General features: G+C 49.8%; 1 long non-coding RNA gene across 4 annotated transcripts in view; it reads left to right on the top strand.

The window, feature by feature from the left end:
• The window catches only part of LOC106899962, a 47077-nt gene that overhangs the window by 10246 nt on the left and 24783 nt on the right, over positions 1-12048 (top strand). For 3 of the 4 annotated variants that reach the window (XR_001414102.1, XR_001414100.1, XR_001414103.1), the window contains exon 1: positions 7134-7361. The exons of the other annotated variant lie outside the window; for it this stretch is intronic. This is a non-coding gene — a long non-coding RNA (uncharacterized LOC106899962). Of the gene's footprint in view, positions 1-7133; positions 7362-12048 lie in introns of those variants that run through there. 4 annotated transcript variants of the gene reach the window in all.

The raw sequence follows: 12048 nt of genomic DNA on the forward strand, positions 1-12048 counted from the left end.
AGGGGCCAAAAAACAAAAAAAAGAGGAGTGTAAAAAAAAAAAAAAAAAAAAAAAAAAAAAAAATTCCCATGCAGGAGAGTGGTCAAGGACCCAGGAGAAGATCATTCCTCCCAGACATTTGTTCAACCCCATCTTATAAGGAAGTTTGTCCATTCTAGCACAGGATGGTTGTGTTGGTATGTATCCAACCGTTGTCCATAGAGCTGCTATCGAGCAATTTGTTCCCAAATATGTTTCTGAAATGGGCTTTTCTTACATAGGCTCTGGGCAAGTGTCCTCCCTAAATTGCAGCCTCTTTTTTGTAGACTATTCCTCCCAATTTGTCAGGGTTATTTTGAATTCTAATCCTGGCTTCTAAGTTGATCCAGCTGCAGATTTAATAAGAAAAGACTTTATGCCATCATGAAAGTCAGGTATGAAACACTGAATAACGCTAGGCTTCAGACAGATTTACTCTTGATATATTTTTCCATTTTGAGCTAAAACCCAAGTAGATTTTTTTTTTTCAGTAGTAGATGATTTTGCACTTGTTTTAGAGAAGCTTAACTTAGCTGACTTTCTCTACCTCATCTGTAGGAATGTCATCTATGAATGTCATACAAGATGGCGTCAAAACCTGTGTTGAAATCCCTGTACATAGCATCTTCTCTGGGACATCGGGAGGATTCTTGGAGAAAACTACTGAATGCTGTAGGCCTGCAAGTCCAGATCTCCTCCATAATGAAAGTCATCAAGCCCAGCTAATGCAAGAATTAACTTCCTAATCTGTTATCTCCTTCCCTTGCGTCACTGAAGATTTCTCACTTGTGCCACTGGAGGAAATAGGGGTAGCTCCCTTTTGAGTAAAGGCTGTAGCAAAAATAGCCTCGTGCCTCTTGACAGCATTTCTGCCCCGTGAAGCGCTGGAGCACCCCTCGCCATCGCGCTCCAGTACGGGCAGCGTCTCCGGGAGCGGTCGCGGGTGTCTCGAGTTCCGAGGTTGTGGCTTGTTTGGGGCCCAGACCCTCCAACTTCTTGCCTAATTTCCTCTGCTGTTCTCACCTGTCAATCCCAATAACTGGAGGTATTTCTCCTTTCTTTTCACTTCTGTCCTATGCTTGATGTCAATGCAAAGCTTCTAGTTTTGAAAAGTTGGTCTGTTACTAAATTCCTCCTGCCGCTTTCCTCATCAGAAGAGTTTTCAGTTGTTTAAGTCACCATGAGTAGTCTCTCACATCTGTGTAGATTTCCCTTCCATGGGCTCTTCCTCACCAATTTTACCAGTTTATGAAGCAGCTGGATTTTTTCTTGTTTTTCTTCCCCGTTTTGCCAGAATGAAATCTAGAAAACCTCCAGCTGTAAGGGTTTTGGTTGTCTGTTTTACTTTTTGGATAAGAGCTGTTCTGCCAATGCAGTCATAAAAGTTGCCAAGCAATCAGTGATTTACAAGATCCCTGTCAGGCAATTCTGAGTAGCTAACATTCCTTGCTGCCACCAAATACTGTTTTTTTGGATGATATCGTGAACGACTCGTTAAAATGACTGGTCTGTTTTCTCTTCCTAGCTGAATTTCTGTACGGCTCTGCTCTAATGGAACCCATTTTTCCTTCTTTAAATCTTATTCAAAGATCATTTCCTCTTGCAGTCTCATACTCGGTGAGTGTACCTGTGCTTCTGAGATCCTCCTTGTTTGCCCTTCCTGAACAAGCTATACAGTTGGAATTAATATTCTAGACATAAGTTATCCCAACAAGCCTGTTATGCCAATTAAATCAGAATTTTGCTTTGTATGAAGAATTTGAGCTCCTCCTGTTTGTTCTGTTTCTGATGTTTGTATACACTGATTTCTAAGACATTAGCTGTGTTGTCCACTATTGTCCTTGTCCTCTTATGAACTATAAATGGGTCAGAAGCCATCCTGAAGTCAGTATGGTTTCTTGCTTGTCAAAAGGTTGTTTCAGAACATTACTTCTCTGGTGGTTAGAATCCTATTAATTTTCAGCCTATGTTCATGGCAAATTTATATTTATTTATTCTCGTGCCAATTTGTGCTTTGGATTAAATAGGTCTTCTCCTTCCATGGTGTTTACTTCCCTGTCATATTTATGGCAAGCGTTTCTGCCTCTCCTTAGCCTTCACTTTGTTGCATTGAACAAATTGAGTTCTGTCATTTCTGATGGACTCCCATTTTGGGGCAGAAATCCTTCAGATCAGTGCCTAAGCATGTGCCTGTTCCTTTCCTCCACTGAATTGCGTTGGGGTGGTGTTACTCCAGACCCTGAGATCAGGCATCCCTTCTTGTGCAGTAACCTTACTCCCCTTTGTACTGACGATGCTTCAATGTTAGGTCAGCTACAAGTTTCATGCTAATTCCTGCTGGAATCACTCAATGAAATATTAACTCCCAGATGGCTATTTGTCAGCTGATCCATTCGTTGCCTGATGGGAGCCAGCACTATCAGGCTCTGGGCATCTCGAGGCAGGGGGTACTCGCTTTGCCATAAGCAGCGGAGCAAGGGCTCCAGCAGATGGGATTGTGGTTGGTGTCTCCATTTGCTGTGAAAAGGGGAACTGCTTTAGGCCACCCTGGGCTGGGGATGGGATGTGGGTACCGTGCTTATTTGCAGCCCCCTGGAGCAGGAGCTCAGCTCTGTCTGACAGACCTAGCAGGAGCTAGGTCTGTTCCAGGGGCAGTGACTTGAGGTGGCAGAAACCAAGAGATAATTCCAGAAAAGGATCCTTTTTAATAAGGCAATTTTAGCTTAAACTGTAAAACTTGGCAGATGCTGAAGACAAGAAGTCTGGCTTGTCCAAACACAAGTGGTTACTGCTGTTGTCCCAGGGCTGCACCAGGAGGAGTGCTGGAAATTAACAGGCTGAAACCGTATCAGAAACTAGGCAAAGTGGGTTAGCATGGCGATGAATGGGAGGCTGCTCTCCTGTCCCGGCAGAGCACACCTCGGACGGTGCAGGATGGTCCCGTTGCTGCCATGGGCACGATGGACACGCCGGGCTTGGGCTGCACTGCAGCGTCCCTTCCTAGTCTCCCCTCTGACGGGACCTGTCCCACAGGCTGTGCCACCGTCTGATGCAGAACACATGGTTGTGAGGTGTCTCGGGTGGCCCTGGGTGTGATGTTTAGGTTCTGCAGCCACTCAGATCTGACCCGTGACTAGTCAACTTTGGGTGAAGCTGCCTGTGTGTAGGTACCACCTCAGTTGGTGGTAAACGTGATGCCTTGACTTCTTTTACAGTCACTGGAGGCAGAAAAGAGTTTCGTCTTGCTCTGGGCACTTCTTATTTGACAGGTGAATTGCTCTGGTTCAAATAAATGTGAAGGCAGAACTGGCCAGAACTTTGTGGTGATCTGTCTTAGTCTGCTCTTGCAGCCAGCTTTCTAAAGGAACCAAGAGGTTTTTAAATTCAAACAAGCCAGGTTTTATTGTAATATGAGCGAAAATACTTAACAGAGATATCTCAAAGAGACAGATCAGATCAAATAGGACGAAAAAGGGTTTATTTAACTCTCCCCTGTCTACTTGCAGAAAAGAGTGTTGCCTACAGGCTTGTCTTTAGTTGTCTGACTCTGAGGTGCGGAAAACTCTGCACTGTCTCCTTTGAATCCAGGGACGTTTCTCCTTCTTCTAATAGTGTGTGCTCCTGTGGTGCAGATGTCCCAGCACCTCCTGCCACATCTTCTGAGCCCAGCCAGCTCTGAATTCCTGGTATCACTGTGGACAGAACCTCGATGAAGATTTGTCTGTGAGGATGGTGGGGAAGGATGCTCTTAAAGGACCCCCTCTAAGAAGCCCAGCCCTACATCTTCTCTGTGGCTGTCCTCACAGCTGGTGGTGGCTCTTCGCTAAGGACTCTTGGACGTCCCACCTCCAGGCCATGCCCAGCTCCTCCAGGTAGTGAGCTCCAGCCCTTTATTTCCTCTGTGGGCTTTTCCCTTTCCCCATAGGCAATGGTGCATCTCCCCAGAGTCTGTGTTGTTTTTATCCAGAGTGACTCATGGGTGCAGTTCCCTAGAAATCCATGGCAGAGAAGCCTGTGGTGTCCTTGAGGTTGGGTCCTGCTGTCTAGAGAACCCAGCAGCACCCCTCTTTGCAGCACCACAGCCTGGCTGCCTTGTGATGCCTCTGCCAGATGATGGAAGGAGTATGCCTGGAGGCAGGGAAGACCTAGAGGCCGTGTAGGAGATCCAGGGGCTGCAGTAACTCGAGGTGACTGAGGTGTTGCTCTGAATGCATTTGCAGTGCCAAGCTGTCTGTGCAAAGAAGGTCCTGTGGTGCTGGGGGGAGAAGCCCTGCAGCGTTTGGCGGACGATGATCCAGCAGCAAAGAGGCCTCATGGTCTGATGTATGGAGAGTTATGTAAGCTCTGAATAATAACAGAGCTGTTAAATACGACTTCTCAGGGTTGAACGCAAAAAAAAACAACAAAGCAATCATCCTGGCAGGCACAACAGGAGCTGGAGGAAAGCAAAGCACTGTGAGGGAAGGATCTTCTTGGTGGCTTGAGCTCTTCCCCAGCAGCAGTCAGAGACAAAGCTGTGTTGAGGGTCTGAGCTGCAACCTTCCCCAAGGGCCAGAGCTTGTGCCAGGCCTCTGGTCTGTCTCCATTCTGCTGTACTTCAGGGACTTGCAAACTGTTACCACCAACCTGCTGTTGGAAAGGGGAGCCCTGTCCTGCTTTCAGGTTGTGCAGTAGAGTGGGAGGCAAAGGAGGGTCTGCAAAGCACCAGGGCTGTTGTGAGGATGGAGAAGCCAAGGGGACTGGTCTCCTTGTGGTGTACTCCTCTAGGACACAGCTAGAGGTTTTTTCTCAAATGCATCATATCTAAAAGTATGACTCCTCCCCAAGAAGAACCTGCTAAAGACCTCTGGGGGTGTGTGAGTCTTGCCCAACAAAGCAGTAAACACAACCGTCCTGCTTCCAACTGGCTGAGCCACTGGTCCCCGACACCCTTGGTGCATCCCTGTCCCTGGGGGTACGCACACGGCATGGCTGTGCTGCAGAAGGCATCGCGGAGGCTCAGCACTCTCCCTTCCACCCTGGGGGAAAACTCTGCCGCCTCCCTGCAGAGATGGAGGCCGAGTACCCGCTCCGGTGAGTTAAAAAACATGAAGGGATTGTCACTGGATGGTCATCATCTCTAGATGGGTTTGGTTCAGGCCAAGTCATGTTCTCCCAAACTGTTCCTGGATGAGCATGGGGAAATTTTTCTGGACAGGGACCACGCTCAAGAGCAATTTGTGCATTGAGCTCACTTGCGGAGGTTGAAGAGAGTTTGATAGCCTGGATATGGGCTGGGTGATGCCAGCTGACGTTAGTGCTGGAGAACAGTCCTGGCCATATTTAATTTACTAGTACAAAGAGACATTGTGGCTGGACAAGCTGTAGAGCTGGGCTGGTGAAGGGCTTGGTGCCAAGTGTGGAACGGTGCCCGCTGCACGGAGCAAGGTGTGTCCGGAGGACTCGCAGGAGAAGCGTATGGACATCGCAGGCTCCTCCGTATGGAAGACATAGACTTCTCCGTATGGAAGCGGGCAGATGACACAGTCACAGCGATGGTTTGAGCACAGAGATGCACAAAGGGGTAGGCTTTTGTTGTGTATGTGGCTTCAAGCATTTGTGTCCCCTAGGACACAAGCCCAGTGTCCTTGGCTGTGCCCGATGGGAGCACACAGTCTCGTGCTCGGCTCAGCTCCGGGACTGAACACGCCATGGAGATGCTGTCTGGAGAGCGCTGCCATCTCCAAGGTGAGCAGAAATGAGCAGGGGACCTGTTCGGTCCAGAGACAGCCCGGGAGCTCAGCGTTGCTGGCTTGAGGGCAGCAGTTCTGGTGCTTGGCTGTTTCTCTGTGATGGGCTGAAGCCATGTGTGCTCCTCCCCGATTCCGGGAAGAGGATGGTGCCTTTGCAGCTGTTTGTTCTTGGGAACTGACAGTCCCAGGAAAGCTGCCAAATCTCCGGCTGATGGATGAGCCCCTCTCGGAGCCTGAAAACCTTTCAGACAAACAGAGTGGAGCTCTTTAGGGAGCTGCATGTGGGGATAATTCAGAGTGAAGGGGCAGAATTGAAAACAGGATCACTGTAAAGGGTAGTGGCAAAAATGCCTCTTCATGTGCATGGGAGTCCCCAAAGCTGTGCTGGGAATAGAGTCTGGGAAACTGGGTACAGGGAGAATATGAAAGGAGTTAAGACACAGTGAAGATGTGAGGCCCTGACACAATGGGGAGGCAACGGGCCTTAAGAACAGGCAATAAAATGGGCTAATTCAGAATGAAGAGAATGAAATGATTCCTGTCATGGCTAGAGATCTGGGGAGCTCCTGGCCACAGTGTGCCACTAAACAAAGTGACTTGGGAGTTGAACATCATCTTCTGTGGCGCTGTTTGTGGGTCAGTACTTTCAGCAAACGTGGAGGTACCTTCAGCTGCTTTCTCAGTTGAAAGGCACCTTAAAGGGAAGCCAAATAACCCCAGACGCATCAGGGAATTGTGCCTGCTCACCTAAGCAGCGTTACTTGCATCCTGAGTTTTCTTGAGGACCATATTGCACTAATGAAATAGCCATAGCAAGATGCATATGTGTCTCCCCTCTGTCATTTATGCCCTGATGGCCTCAGAGCTGGTGCTCATGTTGGAAGAACAAGTGGAGGAAGGACTGTGCAGCTGATTTGGCTGGGGAGCACAAAAGGGACACTGCTAATGGCACCAGGAGGTCTTTGGGTTGGGGCCATATGGCCCATGTGGGACTGGTGCTGTGTCCCTTCCAGAGAGGAGTCTGAGTCACACAGGAACCCAGTTCTGCTGCCAATCTGGTAGGAAAACATGTACATCGAGAGCCCAGCAGAGCGAGTGCAGCGCCCCAGGCACAGCCAGCTCTTGTGTCCTGCCTGGCCAGGGCATGAACTATCTCTTGAGTACTTCAGCCCTGGTGTTTCCAGTTCTTGTTTACGTGCTTCCCTATTTAACGAATAGTTCTGCAGCTAATTACTGATGGGACTATTTATAGCAACCTAGTTCTCCCTAATAGGTCTGTTTGCTGCTCCCTGCCTGCACACTCCTTTGATATAAATAGAGAGCCAGGGAGGTTGTAAAGCTGAAAGATACAGTGTGCAATAGGAAATACCAGGGAAAGGGATGGATCCTTCTCGCCCCAGGGTCCTGCTGTCCTCTGCTATGTTACACCGTCTTTTGTAGACTCAGCCAAGCCTGTTGTGGAAGGAGTGGCTCTCGGAGCCATGCTGGACCTGACCATGCCTTGCTATGGAATGGAATCACTGGGGAGACCATCAGCTAAGGGCCCTAGCGTGGCCAGAAGAGGAGTTTGGATCATTGCCACCAGTGAAACCAAGACCTGTAGGGATGCATGTGAGTCTGTAGCAATGAGACCTGGGTGGGATGTAGAGAAGCCAACATGGGTGGGAGAAGGGAGGCAAGAGGGCGACACACCTTGGGATACGTTGTGTGAGTAGCAGTGCTGAGACCTGGGCAATCTCACCTCCCAGGGAGCTCTGTACCAGCAGGAGACCAAAGCTGAGGACAGGGACAACGGTGAGTATTTCTGCAATCACTTTGCATTTCTCTGGCTGTTAAAGCAGCAGCATTTCCTCACGTTGCTTCTGCTTAGCCAGGGGCTGGCTCCCATCACTTGTGCATCCCTTTTGCTATCAAACTGGAATCCAGAGCCATCCAGGGTGGCTCTGCTCCAGGGTATTTAAAAAGAGATAGGAGCTTTGGTTTCCAAAGTTTTCCTGGTTTTGTAAACAGCCAGAAAGAAATACTTGACTTAGCATGGGGGTTAGTTGAGGACACTGTGGATGGTACCAGTCTGCATGGACTCAAAAGGCAGCTGAACAAATTAATGGATGAAGAATGCATCAAGCGCCGTTAAACCTGAAGGTACCATCTCGGGCTTGGGAAATCCCTGAGCTACAGGTCAGTGGCGGATGAGAAAGCATGCCAGGGATGCTTACCCTGTTCTTTCACCCTTCCGTTGCTGTCTGTTGTTGGAAATGGTGATAGGCAGACCAGAGATGGCTGTTTTTAAATTCTTCTAGTCAATTACTAGTCCCCATGAGCCACCACTGCTTTAAAACCAGGATTTTGTCTCTGCAGGAGCCCCTGTCATGCTCAGTTCACTCCTAGTCTGCTTCTTCCACTGTTGCTGTGAACCCCCTTCTCCCATGTCAGATTGAAAACAGGAATGAGCCTGAGTGTTTGAGAGAAGAGAATGTGTTATCTGGGCTTGTCTGGACACACAGGTCTGCATTTCCAGATGGCCTCTGATGAGGGGCACAAATGTCAACAGATTGGGGTGGGTTTCCAGAGAGTTTGTTCCTGCTGCAAGTCGTTCCCTTGTGCACAATAATTGCAGACTTATACCTGACTTTGCTGGAGGTGGGCAACGAAAATTGACCCCATTTGAAAATGGGAAAGCTATTTAAGGAACTGTGACTCAAACAATGTACTTTAGGATATTCTAGCATATTCCTCTTTGCCATATTTAAAGAGCTGGAATAGCAGATTTGTTTCATCCCTGAAGAAGATGCTTGTTTCTGAAGTTATTTCCACAAATTAGAAGCATATGATGCTCTATCAGTAATGATAATTAAGTGTTCTCATAACGAATTGCAAACTTAGCTGTTCCATGGAACTACTTGTAAGAGAAGGAATTACAGAACTCGGTAAAAGTTAGTGGCCCTGGCTCATTAGTGGCAGAAGATTGAATAGTGAATGTACTTGAAGCATTTGGTACCGTTTCCTGAAAGACAAATCGTTAGTGTAGTCTGATTCAATTGAAAATAACGCCAGGCCTGGGTGAGGTCTGTCTGCGGGCTGCAAACCCATGTGTGATGAGCTGGAGCTTGTGGAAAACTGCAGGGACAAAGGCTGTTGCTCAGGAAAGCGAGCGCAGGATGGTGCTGGCCGGGGGGTGTCCCCGAGCAGGGGTCCGCGCGATGGGAGGGGGAGTCCTGGGAATCCTCCTCAGCCGAACAGCGCTCTGCTGCCTGCAGAAGCCGCAGGTTAACCAGGTTTTTGCTCAGATCAGTTTCCCAGCTTGCCCTGAGTACACAGAGGGTTTTTGCCTCTCCACCTTCCCCTGGCTGGGAGCGATGCCTCGAGGTGCCAAGTGTCAAGAGAATTACTGCTGTTGGTCTTGGGGCAGCCAGTGCTGAGAATAAGGCTGTCCAAACAATGATGAAAACAAATCGCATGCCCAAAACGGCAGAGCTTTTGAAACTTGAATCTGGGTTTGATGCTGGGGTCTGTGGTTGCTGAAGATTGGGTGGGACGGAGCCTGGGGGAAAAAGTGTGACTCTTCACAGTGTTGTAGTTTCTGGACACAGGCTTTACACCGGTCCAGTGTCAGCAAGACGGCAGCCAGATCATTGAGGAGCTCTGCCGGTGTAACCTGCCTCTCTCTAGTTTCCTGCATGTTTCTTGCTTGTTCCGTATTCCCATGCCAAATTCTTAAAAGCTCTGCAAAAGGGTGATGCTTGCAAGGCCATTATCGTTATCACTGGAGTAAATGAGCAGGCGGAAGCTCTAGGAGTTGCCAGAGGGAAGCTCGGTGGTGCAGGGACTGTGCAGCTTTTGTGGACTGGACAGCAATGCAAGTGACCGAATTGCTTTGGCACGGGCTGCCACAACCCCGAGACCAGCCCTGGAGCCAGGAGCATTTGTTCCATGCACAGCAGTGGATCCTTTCCCCCACTTTCAACTCCAGACCCTGGGCATCCCCTGTGGTCGGGCTGTGGATGGCACTGAACTGGGCAAAATCTTTGTCCCCTCCTTGGGTTTGGGCCATCGTACTGTGCTGGGTCTGAACTGCAGGGAAAATGGCTCAGCTGTGAGAAAAAGCTGCGAGAAAGTTTCAGTCGGTAGCTTTCTCCCATGCACTGGTTGGACCCACATTTCACCTCATGCCCTTGCCCTTGGTCCTTGACTGAGCTACACGGTAGGTTTGCCTGTGTCGAGCCCCGTACCCAGCTGCTCCTGACCCTAACCCGCTTGGTTTGCCCTTCTTGCTTGGGCTGTTAGGGGAGCATCTCCCTCGCCAGTTCGGCTGATGCCCTCACTTGGCTTGTCCTCACCCTTTTGCTCCTGGCTCACCTTCTGTTGCCCCTCGAGGGGTGGTGGGCTGGAAGTGACCAGGATGGTGGTGGAGAGGAAAGCAGGGCTGGGGTGAGCATGTCAGGATGAAAGAGGGACATGCTTTTCATAGAATCATATGGGATTGGAAGGGACCTCTGGAGATCATCAAGTCCAACCCCGCCGCCAGACTGGGTCTACCTAGAGCAGGTTGCACAGGATCTTGTCCAGGCGGTTTTTGAATGTCTCCAGAGAAGAGAGTTTCCCACATTTCTGGTGCTTCCCTCGGAGCAGAGGGATGCTGCACCAGGTAGCTGTGAGCTGATGGCATCCCTTCCCCTGGCTCCTGCCCAGTCCCCGCTCCTCCGGCATTGCTACTTCTCCTGCCTGTCTGCAGGCGATCTGCAGTATTTCTGCTGGATGTGTGCAGGGACAGGGGCTGGGCTTGTGCCAGCAGCCTCGCCCTGCTCAGGCCAGACAGCGTCAAGGCTCTGCACTGTTGTTTAAGTCGGAGTCTGATGAGAATGTGACTCAGTTGGCATTGGAGCCACAGCATCAGGCAAAGCCACAACAGGCAAGGGCAGCTGCAGCTCCGCTGGCTCCGAGGTGTGATGCTGGGGTGGGATGGGAGCGTTATCCTCCCCTGCTGTTCCCGGGAGCCAGCAGAAAGGACCTCAATTTGTCCTGCAGTGATAAAGCATCGCATCTTTTCTGCGTGTCCAGGGAAAGGCCAAGGATAATCTCCTGCTTTTGCAGCTCTTCTTGGCCCGACATGTCTCCCAGCCCTTTGCTCTGCAGCACTTGTGGTGTGGCAGCAGGAAGGAGGGACCAAACGCTACCTCTTCATTTCCTGGATAAGTAGATAGCCAAGGCTTCTACTAGGGGCTGGTACATTGTGGTTAGCCTAGTCTGTGCCACCCACACTGAGGACTTTCAGCACAGCTCTGAGTGGTGTTTCTTATCAGTGAAATCTCTTTTGGGGTAAGGAAGGGCATGTCCCTGGGATGAGCTTTCTCTGCTGCTCAATGTCTTGGGTACTGCCTGCTCTTCCACAGCTGTCCAGGACACAGCTCGGGACAGGGTCTTGTCTTGGCTCCGGACTCCTGCATGTGCTGTTCTAGTGAGACACAGATTCACTGGAGTCAGCCCTGTGATGACAGAACTTACTCTGGATTCAAGTCCCAGCTGGGTTTCGGGACGAGCCTGGGGTTCATAACTGACCTTGTGCCCTAACTGCTGTGCAAAGAAAACTAAAGCTGCAAACCTGCGGAACACCCGGTGCTTATCCCATGGTCTGGGCAACCTCCACGGGGTGTGTGGCCCCTTGGGGCTTTGCTTGCACCAGGCAACGCTGATGGAAAGGGGCTGGTGCTTCTGGAGGTGTCATCGCCTACATCCAGACCATCTGGGGACAGGATAGGAGAGGGAGAGACATCAGTGGTGAAGCAGCAGGGCACAAGATGAAGCTACGATGGCATCCAGATGTGCTGACCCCGTGCTGCCCAACACCCAGTGCTGCTCCGCGGGAGTCTCACTCCCTGTTTCTGTCCACCATGGGTGGGAAATGAAATGGGTTTGTGTGGTGAACATTATCACATTATCAAATCATCCCAGCCTAAAATTAGTCCTTAATGCAGGAAGGGGAAGGGCTTTGCGATGTGGAGTTGAATCAATAACACCTTGTCTTGATCTCGCCATACCTTGCTGTGGTTGTCCTCAACAGCAGGAGTGACACACTGCCCACGCTCCCTTTTGTTTAAGCAATGTCAGTATTTGGCTGATGATGTTGAAGCTGAGATCAATACTTACCAGGTTTTATAGTCTTTCATATGCCAGGGAAAAGAATGCCATTCCTTCTGTCCAGAAACAGACAGAAAGACTTGATGGTGAAGGAGAGAAGAGAGAAATATAGCGTTGGGATAAAACTGATGATAATCATGAGATGCTGTAAAGGAACAAGGGG

The sequence above is a fragment of the Calidris pugnax genome, unplaced genomic scaffold, assembly GCF_001431845.1.
Source record: "Calidris pugnax isolate Ruff unplaced genomic scaffold, ASM143184v1 scaffold1007, whole genome shotgun sequence".
Taxonomy (NCBI): Eukaryota; Metazoa; Chordata; class Aves; order Charadriiformes; family Scolopacidae; genus Calidris; species Calidris pugnax.